The 27,999-nt window shown below is 39.3% G+C and overlaps 1 protein-coding gene across 3 annotated transcripts in view; it reads right to left on the bottom strand.

Annotated features, from left to right (window-relative positions):
• CHRM2 (cholinergic receptor muscarinic 2) overlaps positions 1 to 27,999 on the bottom strand; it is a 133,537-nt gene that overhangs the window by 45,498 nt on the left and 60,040 nt on the right. Inside the window, exon 1 of one of the 3 annotated variants that reach the window (XM_036905526.2) lies at positions 12,310 to 12,467. The exons of the other annotated variants lie outside the window; for them this stretch is intronic. The gene's annotated coding sequence lies outside the window, so the exon portion shown is untranslated. Of the gene's footprint in view, positions 1 to 12,309; positions 12,468 to 27,999 lie in introns of those variants that run through there. 3 annotated transcript variants of the gene reach the window in all.

Raw genomic sequence — 27,999 nt, 5'->3', positions numbered from 1 at the left:
CTACCTGCCATTTTCATATTAAAATGCATCCCAATGTACAAATTTTAAAGAATGAGAAAAAAGCAAAAGAAGCAATATTGTAAAATGTTACCATGTATTTATTGAACAGAAACTTCTTTGCTTTCATTAAAAATATGCAAATAAAATTTTTTTAGAGGGAGCAATTTGGTTAATGACACATTATTTTTAAAGGGTCTTGGGGTTGACATTTTAAAATACAGTAATTTGAAGGTTTGGTTCTAAGCTCGGTTTATGCCTATACTTATGAGATTGTTTTATTGAGTCTAACACATTGGGCTGTACACATGATATTGTAAATACTTTATTAAGCACTGACTCACCCGTGCTTGGTCACATCATCTTAGGGAGACCCCAGACATTTTCAGTTTCTGTAACAGTCTGCTCCACTTAAGAGTTGCCCCATCGCCAGCAGGAACACTATCTGTGGTTCCTGAGTGCAGAGGGATCCTGACCTGTTTGACTCCTCCCTCATGAGCACCTTGCAGTGAGTCACTGAGGTGTTCAGGCCTGGGTTGTGCTTTCCCACCTTGCCCAAGGTCTAGTTCCTCTGGTGTTGGGCGTCAGGAGAGGGACGAAGGAGGAGATCGTCTTGCAGAGTTTTTTACACCTGCACTACATAGAGACAGTCCTAGGTTCAGGCTCATTCCTTGGGCTTCTGACAACCTCTGTTAACAGAGCAGTATCTAGGTGGGAAATGTGGCTGTTTTTCTAGGACAGTAAGCAGCTTTATTCCACCCCTTTCTATTTCCTGAATTAATCGAATGTTTTGACTAATTATAGATGTGGCTTCAGTAAAATGTTTACATTTACGTCTAGAGATGAATATTTCTTAGGCGGTAACCAATTATGACTGAGAGGTCATAATACTTCTAAATTGGCTTCTGAATTCTACAAAACATCTTACATATTCAGCAAAAAAACTTTTCAACTGACTGAGGGTAACTAGATACTATGATGTTTAATACAATACAGAGACACACAGCCCCGGCATATGCCTGTGGCTTTCATATATATATGTCTTCCAATGGTTGCCCTTCATTTGTCAGAGATCTTAACTCATTGCTCAGGTGTCACTAAGCAACAATCCAAATGAATAATCCAGTACTTTCATAATGTTAAGGATGTCATTGCACAGCAAATAAATGTACTTGTTTTCTTTCTCTGACTTCTGTGTTCATCAGATTGCTTAACTCTTAATACTTCTGGTTCATTTGCAGGAACATCAGATCAGTAAGCCAGTAGAAAGCTAACAGCTTGGAAATCAGAACCCACTGAATACTTTGCCAATAACGAAACTACCTGGTTCCTTACTTAATAGGTGTATTTTAGAGAAAAAAACACAATGGCAGCTTTTGTGTTGATAGGCATGGGCTGTCTCTAAAAGATGAGCTGGAAAAAGCATAGTAACGGCCACTCAAAGCCCTGGCTCCCAGCCCCAGGGAGGTCCTGACTTACTGGGTTGTTCACCAGCCAAATTGAAGTGGAGTCTTGGCACCTGGTCTACAGGGCCAGCCAAGATGGTTGTCAATCCAGGACAAAATACTTAATATTCCCTTAGGTGTTTCTGAGGAAGTCTTGGAGGAGGGTGAGTCTCCCAGCTGTCCTAAGCAAGTGGGTCCTAGTGGGCCCCAGCTCCTATCATCTCAAATGTAGCCTCTGAGTAGTGCATAGCCTTTGTTTGCTGAAGGGTTAGTAGAAAAATAGGTAATCGTTCTACTGCTTGCACAACTCCCCTGCTAAAATGGGTATAATAATATAAAAGAAAAAGAGAAACAATTCCTATGGTAGCATTCCCTTTCTCTATTTCCTGTCTGCATTGATTTATTTCAGTTTACTATTACTTTGGCAACTGACTATATAACCACAGGCAAAGAGATCTGAGTTGAGGCTCAAGTATCAAAGGCTGCATTTATTTAATAACAAAGGATAACATGAGGATGCTCTAACAAGAAAAGAAGTATACTAGTAATTTTATAACCCTCTGTGAGGAGGTGGGCATGGAAGTGGGAATGTGGGTAGAGGCTTCCCATCTCATCATGCAACTAATAAACTCTACTCACATCTATTTTACATGTTGGTGTTCCATAATGGAGGATTCCAGAACCAGATCTATTTCCAATCTTGGTTTCGTGTTACCATCTATACCCATTAATCTTAGGTCAGAGTGAAACAGCTTTTCTAGATGACTAAGAGTTGGCATTTCCCCTTAAACAGTACATTTATATTAAGGATCATCTAGAAAATAGTTCAACTAGAAGAGAAATAGTACATTAAAAAGAATGCATAAAAACGAAGGAAGAATCAAAACAAAAAGGCCGCTGACTAACAATCCTTTCTCTTCTCTCGTAAAGGCCATATGCTGTATTCTATGCCATTCCAGAATCTGGAAATAGAATCCATCCTTTCACAAGCTCACCCTCCTGTTCAATTTTTTTTTAAGTTCTACTCTCTATGATGGTAATTATAGTATCTCTCCTTTTCCCATAAATATCTACATCAGGGTGGAATGAGAATCTAAACATTTTTTCTTTTCAGTTACTTCTAACACCAAAGTGATATAAGGATGAGAGAAGGTGCTCAATAAATATCAGTGCATATGCATTATAACCATGTATTCAAGGAAAATAAAATATATCACAAGCAATTAAAAGAAAAACTCATTACATATGCAGACAAGTATAGTCAGTGTTCATATGGTGATTTACAACACTCTGCATACATCACATATGTTTAATGTACCAAGCTGAAATTCAGGGACTGGGAGACATGGTCTTCATTAATTGTTATCAATTTAGTTTTTTATGATGTTATTTTAAAAAAACAAACAAAAGACTAGCACCAAACAGCAAAGACAATTCCCCAAACGTCAGTGTGTGAGAGTCCAAAATTGTACAAAACCAACTGTTCAGACCAATGACCATGCTGTCTAGGACTTCAACAGCTTGACAGCCAAACATCAAGAGCAGAGAAAGAAAACCTAAGAAAATAGAAAAAGGCCAAGACACTCCCTGTAGGGATTAAATGGTCAAGCTGAACCCCATTCTATCATGGCTATGGATACACAAATCACAGTCGGAATCTGAAAGTATGCTGGTAATGCGTCCAGCAGAAGGTATCCTATTTAATTTCTGTTACTGAACTTGAGACTGTCCTTAGGGCAATAATGAATCAAGTCGGAGGTGAGAGACTGAGGGCAGGACTATCCCATGGAAGTCAACACGTACCAAGTTAAAACAACAAAGGAACAGTTAGTAAAGGGGCCATTTTCACTCAGCATTATTATTATTTGGGTCAGCTACATAAGTTCTAAGAACTGAATTACTTAATGCTTTGTTCTGACTGGAGTACAGAATATCCCGGCTAGTGGAGGCAGCAGTCAGGACACATTCTAGAATCCTACCGTGAGATACTGAGAGGAAAGGTGAGTGTTTTTCTCAAAAGGAATTGCCCTGTGTTAAAGAAAACACTAATGCTTAAAACTCTTTTATGGCCACATGGAAACTGGGACTACTGCAGCAACAAAGACAACTGTGAAGAATGGTTATCCTGTGGTTCCTCTACCTGTGAAAATAATTAGCATTCAACTAAATGAAAATTATCATAGAGATCAAGACCTGTTCCATTTAAGTTAATGCGCTGTAAAGACGAGAAAATAACTGACGCAGCCAGTGGGAGATGTTATTAGTGAAAAGGGAGTCTAGCTAAAGCCTGTCTTTCTAGAAATACACAGCATGTGTTAAAGAAAAAACTTGTTACTGTACAGATTCAAACATGACATGGCTTTTTGTTACATAGCAGAATTTTTTTTTAAAGATTTTTACTTATGTTTTTGACCATCAAAGAATCACTCATTTCCTTCATAGCTGTAATTTAACCATTATATATTCCTGAGTGGAGGAAATATTCATGGATAAGGAGAAGAAAAGAGGATATATGGCAGGCACACCAAGAGAGAAGCCCCTTAGGGTACCTATAAGTACCTCTAAGCTTCTCTCCTCTGCCATTTGCCTTTCTTGTTCTGCATACCCTTCCCACCTTCAACTGCCAATCTGTATTTTTATCTTAGAATTTCTATTCTGAGCCTCAGGAGCATACACCCTACCACCTTCAACACAGATCTGTGAGAGTGCTCTAAGGGAGCAGGAAAAGAGACTGCAGTCCCTTGTGTATGGTACCAGTGAGGGACATTAATATCCTCAGGACTGGATGGGGAACAGAAAGAGTCCCAGATCCAGGATGTAGATGGTGAGGGCTACCTGATGGGAACTTCGGCATTCATTCAGCACAGGGATACAGCAATCTGCAGTGACCTGGCAGAAGGAGAGATGAGGTAATTAATGCCCTAATCTGACTGTCCTCTTACCTTCTGATCATCTTCTGGTGCTTCCCATTGGTTGAACACAACTGGCAGCTAATGGGCAAGAGAACCTGGTGTAGTCCCCCTGGGACAGTGTCCTGGGGCACTGAGTGTGTGAAAGATTGGAGAATGAACTGCACATGGCACTCCTGCCTTTTTAGGTCTTTCATGTTTTCCCTTAATTCCAGTCTTCCTGTGCTGTTTGTAGTTCCATGAATGCACTGTGCATGCGGGAGAGATCATCAGAAAGGGAATTCCGGTGGGGAATCCATTGACTATGAACAGAAATAAGCATGAGGGTTAGTCAAATAAAAGAAGTTGAATAAGTATATTAGACAATATTGCAAGTCCGGACTTTATGGAAAGACAGGACATATAGAAGGAGAGGCTGGCAGAATTGTGGAATGATTAACATTCTTTTGATTCTAGAAGTGAGATGAACAATAGCAAAAGAAAGAATGGTGAAAGTTCGAGATTTCACACAAACCTGCATATGTGTACCTGGCTTACTTGCTCAAATAGGTCACCAGCTTTTGATAATGATGTCGTGGGGAAAACCATGCATGTACGTGTGTGTAACAGAGAATAAGGGAGACAGGTCTGGCTGGCCGAGGATCATTTCATCCTCTGTTTTGGTAGCTTATCAAGGTGCCAGTCTGATCACAGTCTGAACAAAGAAAGCCCAACTTTCTAACTGATGTAAGCAGCTGACCTCTGGAGCCTCTCCCCATCTTAAAAGGCTCTTTCTCCACCAGGACTCATGTCCTGTCATGCAGTTGACAAGTTCAGCTTTGGCCCAATCTCCCCTCTCATCGCAGTGAGATGATGGAAGAAGGATCATTGGACAGGAAAACAGGAGAACGTGTGTGCCTGGCCGAGGAGCTGTCCTGCCGCCTGGATATGTCTCCTACCCCTGTTATCAGCTGCAGTTATTGATGGATCCACGCTGAAGGGCAGGGTACAACTCGGAGCCACCAGGCACTGCCTTTCTGTAGCTGCCTTCTGGCTTGTTTTGTCTGCCTGAAAAAATTGAATTATTCTTTAAATCTCAGGGCACATGATGATGCCTGCTCTGTATTTAAATTTTTGCCTGCATAGGGTTTTAATGTTTGGTTTATACCTCTGTTTCTTTCACAACTCTCTTAGAATAAGAATCATACCTGTTTTCTGTATTTTCACTGTCAGTTGAATGCATATGATAGGTATTCAGTGAATTCTTGCTGAATGAATTATCACTTATGTGGCATAATTAAGCATCCTGTTGGATGTGAGATTGTATTCAATATGGGTTCCTAAGGATAGGTAAAATAAATTAAACCACTCGTATAACCAAGGTATTTGTGATCCTGGAGAATCTCAGAAAATAAGTGTACCAGAAAAGCCATTTTTATACTGAATGGCATTTTGGTGAATTGTCATAGAGGACAATAACTCTATGAGGTCTCTGCAAGGTCCCCTCATCAATACCACAAAGTCATTGGTACTGCTATTGACAACTAACCTAGGGAAATGTGGGGCACTTAGATGCTCAGTCTATGAGTATTCAAAAAACAAGGAGCCAGTCTGCAAGGCTGTCAGAAGATGTCTGAGAGGGAGCTTTCTAGAGTGTAAACTCTGGTCATAATGTGCAGAGGACACCCGTCTACAAGCAAAAAGACCAGAGCTTCAGGATTGAAGAGCTGAAACAGACTGAGCCATGCCTCTGGGACTCAGGGCTGGATTATAAGATCTTCTTAGTAAATCAATTCAGTCTTTAAATCAATAAAATGAATATGAGAATAACAGTTGAAAGGAGGATGAAGAAGAAAAAAACAAGGGAGTGAGAGGGGAAGTAAAATACTGCTTTTTAAAGAGTATTTTGCACTATGTAGTGATAGACCCTGGCATAGTTACAAATGTTGTTTTATACTGTCATGTTGGAAACAAAGAACTATCTGTCCTGCACCAAGTATTGGGAAGAGATCGTTGGATGTCTTCAAAGGTTTACTCGTGGGTTGTCTGCCCTTCTTTTTCACATTTCAACAAGCCCTCCATCCACCATGCTTGTGGGGCACGCAGCCCGCTGGCCATAGGGTTCCCCTCACAGAGCACGTGGTGGGACCGGCCAGTGCCTCCAGCTCTGCTCCCGCCACCTGAAGATGTGTCTTTTCAGGTCAGTGTTCCAGGGGGCTGGGCAGACAGGTCTGATGGGGGAGGAATCAGAGTTGTGACAGCAGGTCCAGGGACACCGTTCTCTCTTCAATCTGAGAGTCACGGAAGGAGGAGAAAGCAAAGAGCAAGAAGGACTGATGGGATGGCAGGACCTGGTGGGGAGCTGGTGGGAGGAGGGCAGAGGCTTCCCGTGGACCGCAGGATGCCCCTGCAGCAGAGAAACATGATTCCCTCTAGACTGACTCAGCATACAGCTCAAGGAAAACAAGTCAATGCTTAAAAATGATGAATGAGGGGGATGGGAAGGAGCGAGAAAATGAATGAATGGCGGAACTCCCTAAAACAGTGCACTTGTACAGTGTTCCTCCATTCCGGCTCTCATGTTATTTTGGAGGACATCATTACGAAATGACAGAAAATCCCTTTCCTCTGTCTCATATGCCGATCTCCCACTCCTCATGCAGCCGGTGGGGGAAGAAGAGCCAACCATCAAGTGCATTATAGGGAGTGAGCCGTGGTGATAAAACCTCCTCCGTCTGACCAGCCAGCCAGCCTCCCTAGCAAGTCACGTTTTATTATTTTCTGCTCCAACCGCCATTCCTCTAATGCCTATCATGTATCTTACAGAAGGTTTCGGTTCAGATCTGCACTGACCCCCACCTTTCTCCAGACTGGGAGTTCTGTGTTAGTGGTTGCTTTGCAACAAATTCCACGTATCATCAGAATTGACAGAGTTCCCTCGTAATTGACGTGTCTGGCACATTTCATTGCATTTCTGCTGGAAGAATAAAGCTCAAGTAACAGGAACCGCCCTAGCCGAACACCCCACGTGGGCCCACCCAGACGGCCTCACTCAGGTGCCCCCTGTGTTTGGGGAGGAAGAAGCTCCCTGGAAAGGAGGCCGTGACCTGGTGGTAAAGCTCTGCAATAATTCCGTCCCGCTTCAGGCTCTTCTACCAATGTACTGTGTGGCTCTGCACACTTAACTTCATCTTCTTGGAGCAAACTCAACATTTACAAGTGAGGGGGGTCTTAACAGAAAAAGGCAATAACCCCGACAGAAAAATGGACAAAAAATATTAAAGAAGAAGAAACATTTATGTATGACTCATAAACAAATAAAGAGATGCCCAGCCTCACTAGTAAATGGAGAAATGCAAATGAAGACCACCATGAGATACCATTTCACTTCCACTAGATTTGCACCAAAACCAAAATATTGCAATACTAAGCGATGAAAAGAATGTGAGTGGACATGATGCCTCCTACACCGCTGGGGAAATTCTGTCTTATAAACCAGTTCGGTCTTCTCTTATAAAGAGGAGTATTTCTATTTTCTGCATCTAGTAATTCCTCACAGTGTAGGTTTATACTGTAGAGAGACAATTAAAGTTAATGAATAAATGATTAATTTATATATTTGTATTTGTAGTGACTTAAGGGTAGAAAAAGGGTAGGCCCATGAATGAAGGAGTTAATATATGCATGTATAGTTTCATAGGTTTTTCTCAGACTCTTTTCACAAACATCTCAGTTGATGATTTAAAAAGTCATCGTTAAACAATGTTGATAGTATTGCTATTTCTCTGAGTTAAAGAATCAGACTAAGAAATTAATTGACTCACCTAGAGGGAGTGTGAATCTAGAGCTGAATGTCAATTCTTCTAAGTGGGTACAAGAGAAGGAGTGTGGGACCAACCAGGGTTTGGATCTTTGTACTAAGTCCCATGCTGGCACTGACAACCTTGGAAGAATGATTTCACCTCTCTGAGTTCCTATGTCTTCGTCTCTTAAAAAATGAGCATGAATATGCTTACATTCTGGAGTTGTTGTGAAGATTAAATGCGATAATTTATCTCCAATGTGATAAATATTAATCTCTGTCTTCTTTATCTTTTGTAATGCAGATGCCTCTTCAATGAGCCACAGACAACACTGGCCATCTCGCTGGAGACACCACCCAGTGTTTGTGTGACTAGGCACGGACACATGTTTAAATCAGTGTCCCGGTTGGCTAATTCTCTCCTCTGCTAGTTCTTGATGTCCTTCAACACTGCTCCAAATCAGAGCCCCTGCGGTTACTGCCTTCTTTCATTCCACCGTGGTTGTCCTTGGCCACCAAGCCTTCCCTTCTGTTCTGCAGCCTCTATGGACCCACTGGGGCCCGACTTGCCCCTACTTCCCATCTCCCAGGATGCTGTCTCCCTGGATTCTCTGCTGGGGGCTGCTCATCTTCTGTCTGTGCACCTGTGGTGGGAGATGCACTCCTCACTTTTTTTATTGTTGAAACTCTTTCTTCTTAACCAAATAAGAACCTTGACATTATTCCTATTCAATCCTCCCTCTTCTATCACTTAGCCAAATCCATACTGTCACCCAATCACTTTTTCAGAAGATTTTGCCTTCTGACTCATGAGAGAGTTCTGTACTTCTGTACTTCCCATTAACAGCTTTGGTGATTTAAATGTCCACATAGTTAACCCAATCTGTGTCCTAGACTAACATCTTCTTGACCTCTTCAGTGCCATTTGCCCTCCTTTCCACTTGATTTCAGTGACCCACTCCTATTGGCACAAGTTTGCTCTTGTTATAGCTCAGTTATTCCACCTTCGAAATCTTAATTTTTAATATTCCACTCTCTGATTCCAAGTTGGCCTTCTTGCTCACTACTTTTCTTACTTCCAATACACTAACTTCTTAGGTACAGAACCCTTCTAGGTCTTCTATTTTCCTTCTAGCTAATAATTTTCTTCCTGAGTTCATTTCCTCATTTCCGTCCCTATCTAGCCAAACTCCACAGTCTAGTACTTTACCTGCTGGTGACCGTGGACCATTTGCTCCTTGAATTCTGTTGAATCCTTCTTGTGAACAGTACCAGTTGCTCCCGTGGAAGCATTCACCACTGTCTGCTCTTGCAGACATTTCCAGGCCATGAGGACTGGAACCACGATTAAGGCAAGATCCCAGCCTCACCAGTGGTGCCCTCCTTCATCATGCCCCCAGCCAAACTCCCTCAATAGCCGTTTCAAACCTTCACTATTCTTCTCAAGTTTCCCCTTCTCTCACAGTCATCTCCAGTCTCTTACCTTATCAGGAATTGAGGTTATCAAGAGAGGAGGCCCTAATCATCCTCGCTTGCCACCTATTCACTTCTCTCCAGTTATATCCAATCTGTTCTCCTGACCCTGAAGGACAGCCTCGCTAGGGGCACTTAACCTACCACCAGATCCTATCAACTCGACACCTCAAGGTTTTTAATCTCAGAGTGGTTTTTTTCTCTCTTTTCTGTCATACCAACACTAATCTCTGAGTCGTGATCTGTAAATTATAAATGATAATAATATTACTGGGGGAAATAATTTTCTTTAAAGAAGCAGTGATGATGCCAGACAGGGCGAGCGTCTGTCACTCAGCTCACAGGTACATGACAGAACTGAAAACACTTCCTGGGCGGTGGCCAGACAGGCAGTGATGAAGGAGCTGTGACAAATTTTCTATGGAGAAGACTGTGCTATTACTTAAGTCAATAAAAATCCGTAATAATCAATTTACTGAGTGTCTACATGAACCTTTGCTATTATCAAAGTAGAAAAAAAAATCCAAACACCTCTATTACTGTTTTTTCCCTCAATTTCACATTCTGATAATTTGTAACATTGTTTCTACCTTCTGATACTCTCCATCCCTAGATCATAAGAAAATGAGAGAATTTCAGAAAAAGAGGCATAAATGCATTTTTTTTTCTAAACCAAACATATGTCTCCTTTTATATTTTCTTTCCTCAACCACTTCTACATCTGGAAAGAAAAAGTCATCTTAAACTGCCTTTATAGTTGGTAATTTCATGGTGCTCCAACTACTTTGTGACTTTCCTCTCCCTGTCACCATTCTCTCAGTCCGGAACTGAGAACCTAGATGCTAACAGAGTCAACCAGAAAGTGGCCATTGAGGGCTTTTTCTTTCTTCTTGGAGAAAAATACTTCCTCTAGGAATATTTTCAAACTTTATGCCTTCAATTTGGATATTTCTTTGGATCATTCTGTATTTTAAAATTGCTATGGCTTTCAAGATTCAAGTGAATAGCATCAGTCTACTTGCAGTAAGTTTGAATACAATACAGCACAGGAAATAGAGGGATGAAGCAAAGGCACACATTCTGTAGTGGAAGCACATGAAACAACCCAAACCAAAACCAAAAGCAGAGCAAAAAACCTCACTTCCCTCCACTGTGCTTTCAGTAACCAAAAATTTAAGAACAACAGTATCGATGGCTGTCACATAAAGAAACATATGCTGGAAATAAAATTACATTTTCTGAAATATAGCAACTAATAGTAGCAAAACCTTTTTAGACTGCAAACTTTTGATGGAAGAGCTATATCTTATGTACCTTTGTGGCTCCTATTGCACAATGCCTGACTTGTAGTCACTCTATAAATGTTTTACATATGAATGCATAAATGATTTAATATAATTTGTTTACATCATGGATTTTGATATTACTTCCAACATCAAAGTCCCTGAAGGCCTTCTGATTATATGATCCAAATACTCGGCATGCATATATTACTTTTTTCCTTCAGAATACTTTCGTAAACATTACACAGCCTGATTCACAGAACAACCCTTGAGACAGGTTGCCATTTCCATTTGCCAGCTGAGGCAAGTGATTTTAAGTGTTGACTGCTTTGCATGATGTGACTAGCTAGGAGCAAAGTGGGGACAAAGATCTCTGCCTCAAATTGCCAATCTGGTTCTCTTTTCATTTCCACATAGCACTATTTTTCATCCCACATAGTTCAATCTAAACAAGGTCAGAACTGAGCTGAGTCTTAGAGGTCATCTGGGTCAACGTGGAAGAATGATCATAAACCACGTCATGATGCTTAAATTCTTTGATCTTATTTCTAGCTGTGTTTGAACCCTGAATTACTGGAAGTGTAATATTACACAGTTATTTAACCAGGAAGATTCTTTGTCTTCACTAACAAAAGAATAATAGTATCTACCTTACCGAGTTTTGAGGATTAGCTGAGGTCCTATAGGAAGTGCTTTAGAGAGGCCCTTAGCTAAGTGCCCAATAAAGGACTGCTGAACTGTAAAAGTTACTCTTAGTAAAAATAAGGAAATGTGTTCTTGAAAAATGAGACAACAAGGTCTCCAGGAAGATCTTCCATGCTATACATGTGACTGAAAGCAAGGTCAAGGGTTGATGTTTTCCCCCTAATCTGCCCCTGTCTTCTAGTTGACCTCTCTCTCTCTCCCAGCCCTCTTTACCCATTCATACACAATTTCTTGCACTTTTCATCCTATGCATCTTTCTCTTAGGGCTTCTCTCTGGGTGCATATTTGCATCTTGATATCCAAGTCTACAGGCAACTTTCAATGCAGAGTCCACTCAGTGTGGCATATGGAGCTGCTTCTCTACTAGCTTCTTTCATTCTCTGTTCTCTGTGAGTTTATGGGCCATCTTACTCTCCGTTCCACCCTCCTGCTGAGTTCCTGTGAGATCATCTCACACTACAGTAGGTCCCCCTTATCCATAGGTTATATGTTCCAAGACCCCCAGTGGTTGCGTGAAGCTGCAGATTGTACTGAACCCTATATAGACTGTTTTTCCTATACATACACACCTATGATAAAACTTAATCTGTAAATCAGGCACAGTAAGAGATTAACCACAGTAACTAATAATAGAACAGAACACTTACATCAATATAGTGTAATAAGGCATGTGACTGTGGTCTCTTTCTCAAAATATCTTACTGTACTGTACTCACCCTTCTTCTTGTGATGATGTGAGATGATAAAATGCCTATGTGATGAGGTGAGGTGAGATGAATGAGGCAGGCATTGTGACGCAGTGTTAGGCTACTATGGACTTTCTAAGGATACGTCAGAAGGAGGATCATCTGCTTCTGGAACAGTTGACCGCGGGTCACTGAAACAATGGAAAGTGGACCATGGATTAGGGGGAACTCCCGTATATCAATTTAAAACCGGATCCTACTTTGAAAAGCTTGTTGTTTCTTGGCTCCATTTTTTGGTCTTTGCAAGAACCTCTTCTTCTCTTGCCCTAAAACTGTTCCCAGAAGAAAGTCCCAAGTTAAAGAATCACTGATTCAGGAACTGACTTCTGATCCATGAAATATTAGTTTGGCATCTCTTACCAGCCTAACAGGAACAGCATGTGTCATTGAGTAAGTTAACATCACCGAAGAATTCATATTATAATGCAGAGGGCCTTGGATGGCATTTGTGAAAGAAACAACAACACTATGCCAGGTAAAGAGAGTCATGTTCCTGACCTGCTCTTTGTATTCAGTTCTAGGGGGAAGAAACAGCAGTTGTAAGCTAAATTGTTTCCACCAGGAATTATAGAAACAAGTCAGGAAGCCACTCTCTATCAGAAACAGTTGAAGGCATAGAATAAAAGGAGCACATGAAAGGAGATAACATGTCTAAGAGGTAATTGATTGATTCTGTACAGCTGCAGAGAACCTCAGTAATGGCTGGAGGTCCCCAGGAGACAGATGACAGCTGAAAATAAAAAAGATCCCTGCTGACGGGTGTCCTCTGATAATGGGATGGGCTGCACTGTAGAGCAGAGAGCTTCCCGACGCTGGAAGTGTCCACAGGAAGGCTCCATGGCTGCCTGCCACAGGAGGTGAAGCACAGCCTGTGTGAGCCGGGCTTGGGGACCTCCATCTCCCCTCCAACTCTCACAGTCTATGATGAAAATGGAAATGTGAATACTTCTCATCTCCTAGCATGGTAGGAAGACTCTGACAGTGAGAGGTTAGACAGTGAAGTGAAGGACAAAGATAGATTTTGAAAGGAGAAAAAAAGAAAAAGAAAAAGAGAAGGAAAAGACAAAATAAAAAAAAATTCTCCAGTGCATTGTCTGTGGCTGCCCCAGTGAGTGCCTGAATACCAGCAAAGCATGAGAAAAATCAAAGAGGATAAGGAGATTTGGGGAAATCTAAATTATTTCTCTGCCTTCCTTTTCATCACAGAGGATGATGGGCAAACGGCCTGCCCTGGGGTTATCCTTCCCCAACAGTGAAGGTGATTCTCTGTCAAGGAGTGATGTGTTAAATGAAAGGGTAAAGGAACAGGAGAATGAAAAATGCCAGACATCACAGAGACAAGATGTGAGCTCTGGAAGGAGGGAGCGGCACTGGGCTTCCTGATAAAAATATGTTTTATCCTTCAAAACAGGCACTTTGAGAACTTGGTCCTGCTGGGGAGCCCTGTTTGTTACTGGGTTTTAGTAATAGGACTGATGCTGGCCCTCTAGGACCAGGGGCCAGGAGTCCTTCCTAGAGGATGGAGGGATGGAGGAGGAAAGCTTCCAGAAGCTGCCAGGACACAAAAACCTGCTTTCCCTATTGCATGAAGTTAAGAAAACTCTTGCTGCGGTTGGCTTGGATGAGAGCCTTCTCTTGGAAATTTCCATCTCCAGCAAAGCTGGGAACCTTCAGGGAGACAGCAGTGGATTCCAGTGAGAGAAGAACAACAACTTATATGTTGCATATTTTTATGTCACTATTCCACTAGGACCTACACGGAGTGTGCTAAGAAAGACTGCCGTGAAGCCTACGGGAACTCCTGTGCCGCCACCTCCCTGAGGCTTGGCTCAACTTCTAAAGGCTGAACACTTATTTTCAATTTACGATTTCAATAAAACCTCACAAAGATCAAAGAGTAAGATACAAAGGTCCACGTTTAGACCAACAAAACAGGCTCAAAGAGGTGCACTTATTAGCCCACAGCCACACAGCTAGAAATGGACAGAGACAAGGTGTTAAAACTGGACTTTCTGACTCCAGAACCTGCACTTTTCTCTCTAAACCATGAATGTATTTTGGCAATTATGTAGAAGAACCCACTACTCCCAGGATATCTCTTCATCCTTCCACTGGGCTCAAAGTTAATGATGACAATAAATTAAAACAAAAAGAAAAAAAAATCTCAGTGACTATAACAAGGCACTTAACTTGACTTTGCCTGGAGTTACAGATGTATGTTTTCAGCAAATAATCAGTGCAGATGGACTTATACATTCAAAACATAACAGAAAAACTACAGGAAGATATTAGCAACATTATTAAAAAGACAAACTTTGCAAGCCTTGAAAGACAGAGGACTCTGAAATGTGTATTATAAAGTGAGAGAAGCCGATCTGGAAGGCTACATACTGTAACTTCGCAACCATACGACAGTCTAGAAAAGGCAAAACTATGGACACAGTAAAAAGATCAGTAGTTTCCAGGGTTTGAGGGAAAGGGGGATGAGGGTGGATAGGCACAGCACAGAGGATTTTAGGGTAGTGGGAACACTCTGCACATATGATACTATAATGGTGGATACATATCACTACGTTTGTGCAAACCCATAGAAGGTACACCACCAAGAGTGAACAGACCCTATGAAGTCAGCTATGGACTGCGGGCGATCATGATGTAGGTGCATAACAGACGCACTGCTCCGGTGGAGGGTGTTGATGGGAGCCTGCACGTGTGTGGGGGCACAGGGCACATGGGAACCCTCTGTGCCTTCCCCTCAGGTTTGCTGTGAACATGAAACTGCTCTAAAGTAATGAAGCCTGAAGTTGAGGAGGGAAAAGAAACCTCTGCTGGGTGGAGTGGAAGGAAGGTATATGGAAAGCCTGCTAGATGGTCCAGGGCAATGTACTTTGCTTTGCTTCAGTTACTGTCATTGGTTTGAATGTGTTGTATACAACAGTAGTAAGACACCAGGATATTCATCCACCTTTTAACTAGATGTAGGTTCTCGCTCCATTATGTAATTTTCAGAGCATCACTTTCCTCATATGATAACGATGCGGCAGAACTACATTTTGTCTTAGGCACCTTTTGGTCTTAAAAGTAAATGATTCTAGATGTTAGCTGCAACTAGATCATGAAAGACTTTGAATGCCAAGTTATCCTGCACACCATGGAGGAAGAATTGGAGGGTTTTAAGCTATAGGCTGATATAATAGTGATAGTATTTTGGGGAGATTAATCTCATAACAGGATGCAGCATGAATTGTGCTTAGAAAAGCTTAGTGGTATGAAGTTCAGATAAGAGGTTAATGCAGTAAACCCAGGCTGAGCAGATAAGGAGATAAAGTAGAACCGTCCTGGACTCCTTATGAAGGACTCTATTATCAGCTGGGCAGGGTCCAACCCTCGTTCTACCCGACAGTCCTTTAAGTGTTAGGGAACCATATGCCTCTACTTGTTTCCTTCTGGTCCAGGTTAAACTTCCTCAGTGTGTCAGCTGATTCTCAAATAAGCATTACTTCATGGGAAAAGGTTTATCAAAGTCAAGCAGACATCAATCCCTTACTGGTTGTATTATGTAACCTTTGTAATACATTTTTTTTCATATGCAATATGAAAATAATAGTGCCTCCTTTACTGGTTGTATTATATAACCTTTGTAATACATTTTTTTCATATGCAATGAAAATAATAGTGCCTAACTCCCAGGGCTTTTGGAATGGTTAAACACAAATGCTTTTGTTCATGCTTGGGAGCCAAATAAATCTTCAATAATCATGCATTATGCATTATTAATCTTCATGCCATCCTATCTTTCTCCTCTGGAAATATTTCAGGTTGTAAGTGCCTTTCTTAGTTTGTGATTCCAAATTAATAATGATAACCATAATGGTTAACTAACTTTGTGCCAGGACCCATTTTGAACACCTGGGCTATGCTATGGAGCCTCATAACAAACTTATAAGCCATGCACTATTGTTAACTCCATTTTGTGGTTGAAGACACTAAGTCACAAGACAATTCAGTAACTTTCCCAAAGTCACACAACTAAAAATACAGGCACAAAGCCAGGATTTAACCAGAGTCTATGTCCTTAACTACAATGTAGGGTTTCCTCCTGAGAAGTGGTCTGTCAAAGAAAGGAGTGCTGTATGTTACTATTTCTAGTTCAGGTCACTTCCTAAAACTGCACTTATTCATGGCTTTATGGCATCTGAATTGCACCACAGATATACTGATTTTTGTCATCAAATCAAATGACTCTTTCCTACAAACTGCTATATTTTCTTCCCATTTGGTTTATTTTTCAAAACTTGGTGTATAATACTGTACTTGTCTTAAATATCACCTAGTTATTTTTGGCTTTTTAAACTTCCTGATGTTGCTTAGATTTCTGATTCTAAATTGCAGAACTATCCTGTTCAGGTTTGATTATCTACAATATATATTGTGTTTTCTGGGTTTATCTGAGCCATTAATAAATGTATTACAGTTCATAAGAGCCAAGCACAGAACACAACCCAGCCAGTGACCTGTTCCTAGATAAACACTGAGAGGCCATCAACATTCGCTGGATGTAATTGCCTAACTGGTTATCAACTCATTTAAATAAGACCTCTTATATGTCACAATACTTAATGTTCACTGCAAGTATTAGTTTCTCCTGTGAAACTTCATCAAATGCCTGTTTAAAGTATACTAAAACATGAGTTTTATTCCTTCCACTGTACCAGTTGTGTGACCTTTCCTTAATTCATTGAACTTAAAAGAAGTTGTCTCCTCACTTCAAAATGCAGACAGTAAGTCCTGCTATACTTACTTTGATTTTCTTAGTTAGCATGAATTTAAGAGCATTTAATGTTATTTACTGGATATTTCAATCCCATAATTGTAAAGAGAAAAATGTAGTATGTACATAGAATGCTGACATAGGAAAAGACCTTTTGCGTATCTTTTCTTATTTAGTCTTCACAAAGACCCATTTGTTGGTATGAGAAAATAATATTAACCTTATTTTACAGATAAAGAAACACTAACGCTTAAGAAGTTAATTTCCTTAATCTACACAACTTGGAAGGGGCACAACTAGAACTGAGCTCAAGTCTGTATAACTCAACTGCACACAATTGTTATGAAAACCAGTAAAGCCTTGAATGAAACTACACGTTAAAAAGACTCCATGCCTGTGCAAGCCTCTAAAAAGAGAGAAACTAGTCACTCTTTCCAAAAGGAAACAGAACTACTTCTCTTACAGGGACAAGAGTCACAGGATGTGTATTGCCTTTGTAAGAGGACCTGTGGCCGCCCTCCTTCTGCTGCTTTCTCTTGGGGACAAGGGTGGCTAAGTGGGGCCCCAACTGTGAGATGATTTTGGAATTGTAAAAGGAGACAAGCAGAGAAGTTTCCCTCCACTAAAATCATAGTTTCTAGTGATCCTTCTCTTAGAATTGGAGTGATTCAAACATTAAACTGCTTCACAGATACTCTCTTAAAAGTTTCTGAGGCTATTAAGCCAAAGGCCCACTAATGGTTACTCAAAGGGAGAAGCAACCTTCCCAGCAAGGGCTCTTCCATAGGAGTGTGCAGAGGTGGCAGTCAGATCCTAGCTAGAGGAGGAAAGCAGGGCCAGGCTCCATTCTGCCCAGCTGCAGAAATGCCCTCTGCTCTGCTCACAAAGAGGATGCCCCATGATCCGGTCACATCATGGCTGTCCACCACCATGTGGATGTCTTTGCACTCGCCATCACGAAGCCATCAGGCTCAGTTCCTCTTTATTTCTGGTACAAGCTCTCAATTACAGAACACCCACAGGAGAGCCAATCCCGTCACACTTCAGGCACCACATGTCATCACTGACCACATGTTTACCGATGAAAGAAAACTTGCCCTCTATTTCACCTTTCAAGGGATGTGCAGTGGTCATGTTTGGTGTCAAAAATGATTCTCTATTTTTTTAACCCCATCTCATATATTTATGTCAATCAAAAGAAAATTCTTCATGCTTCTCCATTTGGATAAGTACGTAAAGCTCATTTTCTCATCAACTTACTTGAAAACCTAATTATACTGAACCAGATGTTGTGTTCAACACCAATGCATGTGGCAAGCAGTTGGTTTTTGACAATGACACAAATGTCAATTCAAACTGCTTAGACTCTACACTGGGAACGTGAGTTCAAGGCAACCACAATCATTGCCTAGTCTATTTTTAGCTTTTTAAATAAAAAGGGTGACCAACTGGTGAATGTATTATAATGGAGTGAATCTACATGCAAGATGGACCTTAGAAAAATCACTGATTTTCAAAAAAATCGAGAAAGAAAACAGTCTCACTAAATTCTGAAATTAATTCTTACATTCAGTTTGGCTCCTTGCTCATATAAAGGAATTAAAGTGAGAAAAAAGGAATGTCTTTAAAAGCCAACGTTCTCGCTAACTCTAAAGTTATTCTAACTATCCTGAGCCTGTATGTTTGAGTGAGTGAGAATGATATTTAATGGCCATTTATGTGGCCACTGAAAACTATGATCATTCTTGCTATAGATCACTGAATAAATCAGAAAAAAAAAATCAAAATCGACCTTTTTTCATTTCAGTCAAAGCCTCTGTCTTTAGGCCCACAGACAATAAGAAAAGCTGAAGAATATTAGCATTCAGAATGTAATGAAGTACACTGTACTCTTAGTTTAAATTCCCCCCGGGCTTATAAGAAACTTCATTCATATTGACTGGTTTGACAGAAATGGTTTGATCTTAAGACTTGAAGGCATGTATGACCTTGATCTGTTTGAAATAGAACAGATTATAGAAAAGCAGTAAGACAGTCTCCAGCTAGATCCAGACACCTCGATTTAGAGCCTTTTCAACTTATAAAGTAAGCAAGTAGACATAGGGGTTACGTGGGAGAAAGAACAAATGTGTTACTAGAACCTATACAAAAATGTTGCCGATATTTGAGAATTATCATTGATTTTGTTTTTATTACAAAGTAGAACAAGAGTAATTGTAGAAAATGTAGAGAGGCAAAATATAAGGAAAATGATAATTGTACTTACACTCTATATTCCTTCAGTTCCTTGTTTCTATGTATGCACAAAACTCACACACACATATGAGCAAAGAGGATCTTAAATGATTTAGCTATGACTACTCTGTAATCTGTGATGACAGGTTTATAGTTTGAATTATGACATTCATATTAAGGCGATTTTTACATTAACCTTCAACAAGCTTATTAGTAGGTGTGAATTAATCACCTATTACATCTAGCCATAGTACAATATGTTGTGACATTTGTAGTTTCCACCTTTGTTCCTAAGAAATTCAGACATAGAGTCACATTTAAAATAACTCCCTTTTCTCTCATTGTCTCCATTTGAGTATATATGCATGTCTTTATCTAAAGTATATCATAGGTAAAGACACCACTCAGACTACCAACAACAGTAATTGCTCACTAGATGTTAGGACAGCACCTGGCATTGGAAGGGAGTATTATTTCATGTACGTTCATGTATTAGACAGTCATTTGTATTGTGTGGCTTGAATGATGATGGGAAATCCTCCCCCTATCCAAACACAGATTTGAATCTTGAAAACAAGTTTTCTGTAGGAGTTCCAAATGAGACAGCCCGTGTGAAGGTGTAATGCACACTTGAACAGCACCCCCCCAGTGGTAAAGGAAGGGTGGTAAACAGTTGTGAGGCAGTGAAAGAGGCAGTGATCACAGGGCAAATGTAATTAATGTAAATGTCACTGAGGGTGGACTGGGGAGGCTCTGATTTTGCATTAGGTCCATTCTGCTTTCTCAGGAAAGAAAATGTGTTCAGAAGACAGATGTTTAGGTGAGGGGGAAATGAGCTGTTCTCTGCCCTAATCTAACCAAGTCCACCACGTTCCTTGAGGACATGAACACTTACATGGATATCTGAGCCAGTCTTAAAGGGGTAGTGCTGCGTCTTGATAAAAATAACACTCGATATCGTAAGCCTGAAGGTAAACTGAGCTTGAATTGCAGGGTGGGATCGCATCTAAGTTCTGGGAGATGTGCATCCTGGAACATCTCCCAAAGCATCAGACTCAGGGGAAAGAGCTGCTCCCTGAGGGGACAGTTCGCAGTTCTATTCAGGGTCAATCTGTAAGTTCTGGCCCCTGTAGTTTTACGTCCTCTTTATGATTATTTAAATCTCACCATTAAGTTGTCCATTTCCTGATACTAATCTACTTATTTTAATCAAATCCAGCTTAATTTCAAATTATCATCTGATCTGTTTCCCATCAAGACTACAACATACTCACCCCTTTTAACACCTCCTTTACCCCGTGTTACCTGGCTTTTGTAATTGATGTTACATGCTTTATAAAATAAACGCTTTTCCATGTTTGTACAGTTCTGTTTCTGAGGTCTCTGTTTTATTCTTGTGACCAATTTGTTTAACCTTGCACAGGAATATGGCATCTTAATTAGTATAAATTCATACACCTTAATATCTGGTAGAGCAGAAATCTTCTCTTTCCTTGGCTCTTTATTCTTCCATGAAAATTTTAAAATTTGCTTTAAAAGTTTCATGAAATTTCTTAATAGATATTTTAATCAGAACTTCACTGAAACTAAGCGAAAAATTGATATTTTTAAAATATTGTCTCTCTAACCTTGAATATAAACCTAATTTCCATTTACTTAGGTCATTAATGTCTTTTACAGTCTTATGATTTTTCCTATTCATGTCTTGCAATTTTTTTTATATTAATTTCTAGATTATTGAAAATCTCTTATACCAGAGTAAATAATGTCCTTTTTGTAATTATATTTTCTGGTTATTTGTTGCTCGGGCAAAGAAAGGCAATTTCCTATTGACATATTAATCTTCGGCTCAGCCACCTTGATGTAAACAATTCTCTAATTTCTAATAACTTACCTAGAGATTGTATTGGGTTTCCTATATTTAAAAAAATTACATTGTACATAACAACAGTTTCATTTACTCCTTTCTAAACCTCATCCTTGTAATTCCTGTTTTCTTGTTCAGTACTCTGTGCAGGACCTCCAAATCCCTGTCCAAGCAATTGAGATGACAGAGAACATCCTGGTTTCATTTCTGATATTAAAAAAAACAAACTTCTAGTGTTGTTTCTGAAATAGAATTTCACCAGTTACCTGGTTCATTGAGTTTTATCTCTTTTGCTAGATTGCAAGCTCTGCAAAGACAAGTACTCTTTCTTGTGTGTTCTTATTTCTGCACTGCATATGATAGGGGAAAAAACTTTGCACAATCATGCATGACCTCTAAGCCAGTGACATCTAGTAGCAATGACGGCATCTCCAATCTGAATTGTGGGTAACTGATATCAGTGGTCCCTCCAGTGTTGACAGGTCTATGGCTATTCAGTTCTTCCTATTAATGGATTCAGGAGAGCAATACAATGCCAAAATATTTGACCTTACTTATATGTCAACACAATTTTTTTTAAACTTTAAGTCTGATCATTTTTATTTCTGTAAGAAATGAATGTAAGATTAACATAAGATAAAGAATTATAATAAAAGAACGCTTGCTCAGTAATGATTAACTAAGCGTCTTTTTTTAACTTTAGGCCCTGTACTAAGTGCTGAGGATAAACCAAGTCTTAGTTATAAGGAATTTACTATTCATTTAGCATAAATTTCTCAAACTTGATTGTGTTGAGAAGGAAGAATTTTCTTCTGCCCTTCAAGGTTCTTCTGGCTGATCAAAGAATAAAATGAGACAGACTTATAGGAGAAAATAAAACAGAAGTTTAATAAATGTATACCTCCAATGCATAAGGAAGAGACCCGGAAAACTGAATAATTCCTAAAAGTGGCTGAAGCCATCCCCTTAAATACCATCTTTAGCTAAAGACAAAAAATACTGGGATTGAGAAGTCAGTTATAGGAGGTTACCAGGAAAAGCACAATAAATAAGATTAAGGTTGTTAATACAGATTAAAATCTATGCCTTTTCCACTGATAAACTTGTAGAGATTTAGAGTCCTCCTCCTTTTCTTGGTACAGCAAGGGAAATACCCTTACAAATGATTATTTTCTTTACAAAAGGGTAACTTCTACTTGGCTTTCAGAGATTCTCTTATGGCTGCAGCTTCTAAAAAAAAATATCAGCTTAAAATAATCCATATGACAAAGAGGCATACTTGTGGTGGCAAAATTTGCTCCCCTACAAGTGCATATTAAAATCATCTTGAGAACTTTTAGAATATTTTGAAGCCCAGCCTGTACCCCATACCAATGAAATCAGAAGCTATGAGTACTAGATGTAGGAAGTTTATTTTTTTAAGTTCCTCAATGATACCAATATGTAGACAAGGTTGAGAATCACTGAGTTAGAGAATCTGGGCATATAAACATAAAACATTTCCCAACTCTAGACCCAACAAATTAAGTGCCAGTGAAATGACAGAGATAAGAAATGAAGACTTGGGCCTTGAGAAAATGTTAGGAATGGATTGTATGTGTCATATCTAGGAAACCACTGCCTAATCCAAGGTCACCAAAATGTACTCCCACTGATCTATTTGTCTGTCTAGATGCCAGTAAGGCATTGTCTCAAATACTTCAGCTTTCTGATGAATTCTGAAAATGGAAACTCAGTTCTTCAACTTTTTCTTTTTCATTATTGTTTTGGCTATTCTGAGCTCCCTTAATTTCCCATGAATTTTAGGACTACTTTGTCAATTTCTGCAAAACAAATCTGGAATTTTGATAGAAATCATTTTGAAGCAGTAGATCAATTTGGAGAGTACTGCCATATTAACAATATTAAGTCTTCGGCTCATGAACACAGGCTATCCCCCATTCATTGATTTAGGTTTCTTTCATTTATTTCAACGATGTTTTATAGCTTTCACAGTACAAATTTTACATTTCAGTTAAGTTTGTTCTGAGCGTTTATTTTCTATGTTGTTGTGAATGGATTATTTTCTTAATTTCATTTCTGATTTTTATAGCTAATGTATAGAAATAGAATTTATTATATTGACTTTGTACCCTGCTACCTTGTGGTACTCATTTATTAGATCTAATAGTTTTTCAGTGGGTTCCTTAGTATTTCCTATATAAAGATTATATCATCTCTAAATAGATAATTGAGTTCTTCCTTTACAGCTGGACACCTTTTTCTCCTTGCCAGAACTTCCCGTACAATGTTGAACAGAAGTGGACTTTCTTGTCTTGTTCCTGATACTGGGGGAAAAAACTCCATCCTTCAGCATTAAGTTTAATGCTACCAGTGTTTTTCCACAGATGTCCTGTTTCAGTTTGAGGGCATTCCCTGGTATTCCTACTTTGCTAGGTGCTTTTTTATCATGAAGGGATGTTGGACTTTATCAAATGTCTTCCCTGTGTTTATTATCATGTGTTTCTGGTGTTTTATTATTTTGATATGGTGCAGTACATGGGCTAGTTTTTCGGATATTAAACCCATCTTGTAATCAGGAGGCAAGTTTCACTTGGTCATGATTTTTACAGGTTGTAGGATTCAGTTGCTAGGCTTTCATGGAGAATTTTTATGTCTATGTTCAGAAGACATATAGTGGTCTATGGTTGGCGATGTCTTTGGTTTTGGTGTCAGGATAATACTCGCCTCATAGAAGTGGGTGGGGCATGTTCTCTCCACTTCTGTTTTTGCTCCAGTTGGTTACTAACTGGTATTCTTTTAAACATTTGGTAGGAGTCACCTGTGCAGCCATCTTGGCCTGTGTTTTTCTCGGTGGAGAATTAATTGTAAAGTTATTAATTCAGTCTCTTTACTTGATATATGCCCATTCAAAATTTCTATTTCTTCTTGAGTCAGTTTCATTAGTTTGTTTCTAGGATTTTGTCCTTTTTATCTATGTTATCTAACTTGTTAACATATAATTGTTCATAATAATCCTTTGTAGTCCTTATTTCTGTAATGTCAATAATATTAATTTTAAAGCAGTTTATTATTTTTATGGTAGTTTTTATTATTGCTATTATTATTTTACCAAATGCAACCTTCACAGATCACCTATATATGAAATTGATAAAGAGGGAGCTCCTTCAAGAATCTCAGGGGCTTGGTACACTTGTTCTCCAATGGAGCTCCTGAGGAAACCCTAATGAAATCCTGTGCCTTTAAAAGAACACAGTTTGAAAGTCTTATATGTAGAGCTAAGCATTTAAGTTTATGTTCGTTTGTTTCTGATCAGCCTATTGAATTGTAGGTGTGAACTGGGTATTCTTGTTTTGGGATCTGGATGTCTGGACTTTTATGCATTTTTCTAGAAGCAAAAATTGAAGCAAGGCATTTAAGTGGTTAAGAAAAGAAAAGCAATTTTCAAAGGATGAGGTCCAGAAGACAAGTGTGGACAGTGTAAGTCAGGTCTGCAAAGTCAAAAAAAGGAAGGGAAAACAGTAGTGTTCAGGAATGCACTACAACATCGTAGAGAAAACAGAAAATAATTTTTAAAAATCTTTGGATTTGGAAATTTAGTACAATATGGCTACTTCATATGATGTGCAATCAACTTTCACCACTCATAATTATCTGTCCCTTTAGGATGTACGTCACTTGGCCTGCTCTCTGACTGTACCCAAAGGCGTCTTCATAGCTCCAGGAAATTCTTGCCACTTCTATTTGCTGCCATAAGTTGCTCCTGCTGCTTTGACGCTTGGAGCTCGCCACTTTAGGAATCAAAATCTTTATCATTTAACTGCTATACTTAGTGCATTCTCTCTCCCTGGGATTCAGCTGCTCCTGCTGTGCATTTGCTGGAACAAAAATCCCTTTCTGTCTTTGTGCCCAAAGTAGTTCAACTGAATTGAAAGCTTAAGTATCATCACCTCCCAACATTCTTAAATTCTCTTATCAGAAAAAGACACATTTTTGAAAATTTTTTTCTATTTGTTATTTATATCCACTTCCCAAAAAGGTTCTGATGACGTTTATAAACATTAACCATGCACGTATCTGAGCCACTGAAACCAAGAATGAGTTAAAATAATCTTAGTAATGGAATTAGAGATAGAATTGTACCAGGAAACTTAGGACAAATAATTCCTGTGACTGAGCACACTATTAAATCCTAAGATGCCTACAGATAAAGCAAAGAGGCCTATGGGTAAAGACTTCCTGACCATTATTTTCTACTGTCTATCCAATGATGATTAGTATATCAGCCAGACATAATCCAGAATACATCAGCCAAAAAAAAAAAAAATCTAGAGAAGTGTTTCTCAAATTTTAATGTACAAACAAGTCAGCTGAGAATCTTATTAAAATGCAGATTGTGATGAGAAGGTCTAGGGCCTGAACATCTGCATTCCCAACCAGATACCAGATAAAGTTGAAGCCGAGTAAGATCCTTCTTAAATCCTTACTGTTGGCACAGCTATATGGCAGTTCAGCAAAGAACAACAGCAAAATTTGTTTTTCCTTTTTAAATCCCCAAAGGAAATTATAGCCCTAAAGTTAAATACGATAAAAAGAGAGCAACCAGCTAATAATCTGGAATTTTAATTACTGAAGTAATAATGCTCCTTTTCATTCAAAATGCACTTTAGATCCTGAACATACATTTAACATAAGATTTTCAAGTATGGGTAGTGCAAAAAATAATAGAAAATGGGAATGTCATATAAAAAAGCAGATCAGATCAAACAGACACAGTCCCATGTATCAGCCAGAGCAGTAAAAAAAGAGGAAAGGTGCAGTGATTTGAGGTCTAAACCAATCACAAGTATCTTCTAGACTGACAGAATGAAGCTCTCAATTAGTCACAATATATAGTTTGTCACTGGATGGTGGGAGTTACTATTATTGCAAAATATAAAATATACAGTTCAGAAATTCTATGGACCAAGTAGCCTAGGGTTGCTTTCCTTTAAATCTGTGTCCATGAACAGAAATAAATTTTAAGAAGTTAAAATTCAGCTAGATCATCATTGCCACTGGTTCCCATTTTTTATCACCAACTTTACTTCTTTATTCTCATTGTTTCTCATACATAGCATATATAGAGCTTTCTTTTTTAAATACAATCTGACAATCTCTGTCGTCTAATGGGACATTCCATCCATTTATAATTAGTGTAATGACTAACAGCCTTGATATTAATCCTTACATTTAATATGATCATTATTTATTCTTTGTGGTTTCTTCTTCAGTCTCTTATTTTTCCTGTCTTAATGAATATTTTATTCATTCTATTTTTGTCTTTGTTAACTCGCATATTTTTCTCTAATTAGTAACCTCCTTTTCCCTCAATAAACAGACATATATTTTTCCACTATTATTTGAAAACAGAATACCAAATATTCCACTCCTCTCCCAATTTACTCTGCTCCTCAGTTCCACAATTGTTTACATTCTCCATAACTATTTTTCTTCTTTCTATAATTCCGGGTTTCTTTGTTCAGTGAACATGCAGGTTATCATCTCCCATCCACTCGGAAGCTCTGGTCTGGGAGGTATAAGTCTCCGAGTGGCAAGGAGGCGGGAAGAAATAAAAGAACTAGAAAAAGCAGGAGTGGTCAAACGTGGGACTCCCTCTTCTTCCCAGTGTCTGAACTTCCTGAAAGATGAGAGGAGGTGCCTGTTATACATCCTTATCTCCGCCAGCTGCACTGTGTGTGCAGCGAAAGGGTGGACTGATGCAGAACATACAATCTCCTTCTCAGATGAACAGCTGTATTTCAGCTATTCTTGCTCTATTCAGAAAAACTGTTGTGTCTTTGGAGGTAAAGAGAAAGTTGCAAAATTTTTTATTTGATCCAAAATTAAGAAGTCTGGCAGCTCCACCCTGTCTCCCACAGTGGCTGTGCCAATTTACATTCCCACCAAGAGTGAACAGGATTCCCTGTCCTCCACGTTCTCATCAACACTTGCCTCTTGTCTTTTTGGTTAACAGAACAGGTGTGAGGTGTTTATCTCATTGAGGTTTGGATTTTCATCTCAATAAAGTCAAAAAAGTTAAGAAGTTTGGTTTAATTCAATTAGTAAATTGAAAGCTGCCTCCACAAAACAAGTTGATAGAGGAAAAGAGTAAAATGACTAAAGGTTCTATACGTCTATCTACTGACCCTGGGGTAAAAAATGACATTTGTGTAAGCAATACACTCTAGGTCTTTGTCCCTGGTTCCTGGCACACAAACTTCTAAAAACTTTGGAGTTTTCCAAGTGATAGTGGTGACAAGACTATCTTTTGTTTTAATGAGGCAACTCTTGGTAGGACCCTAGATAGCTTCAGGCTGGGGGCCAGTACCCAGAAAGACCAGATGCTGAAAAGAAGCCCCACCCTCCAACTTCCAGACAGAGGAGAGGGACTGGGGATTGAGTTAATATTTGATCATGGGTATGTGATGAAACCTCCATAAAAAAACTCTAAGTGACAATTTGGGGAGTTTCTGGGTTGGTGAATGTATCTACGTGCTGGGAGGGTGGCATATTTCACCTTTAGGAACAGAAGCTTGTGTGCTTGAGATCCTTGGGACCTTGCCCTAGGCACCCCTTCATCTTGTTTTGGCATCTTTTATAATAATCTAGTAATAGTAAGTAAAGTGTTTCCCTGAGCTCTGTGAGTCACTATAACAAATCATTGAACCTGACTGAGGAGGAGGTCATGTCATGAGAACCTTGATTTATAGCCAACTGGTCAGAAGAAGTACAGGAGACTCAGGAC

Source organism: Manis pentadactyla, chromosome 7 (assembly GCF_030020395.1).
Source record: "Manis pentadactyla isolate mManPen7 chromosome 7, mManPen7.hap1, whole genome shotgun sequence".
Classification (NCBI taxonomy): domain Eukaryota; kingdom Metazoa; phylum Chordata; class Mammalia; order Pholidota; family Manidae; genus Manis; species Manis pentadactyla.
The sequence above is the reverse complement of the archived record's forward strand: the minus strand, read 5'-3'. Positions and strand labels throughout refer to the sequence as shown.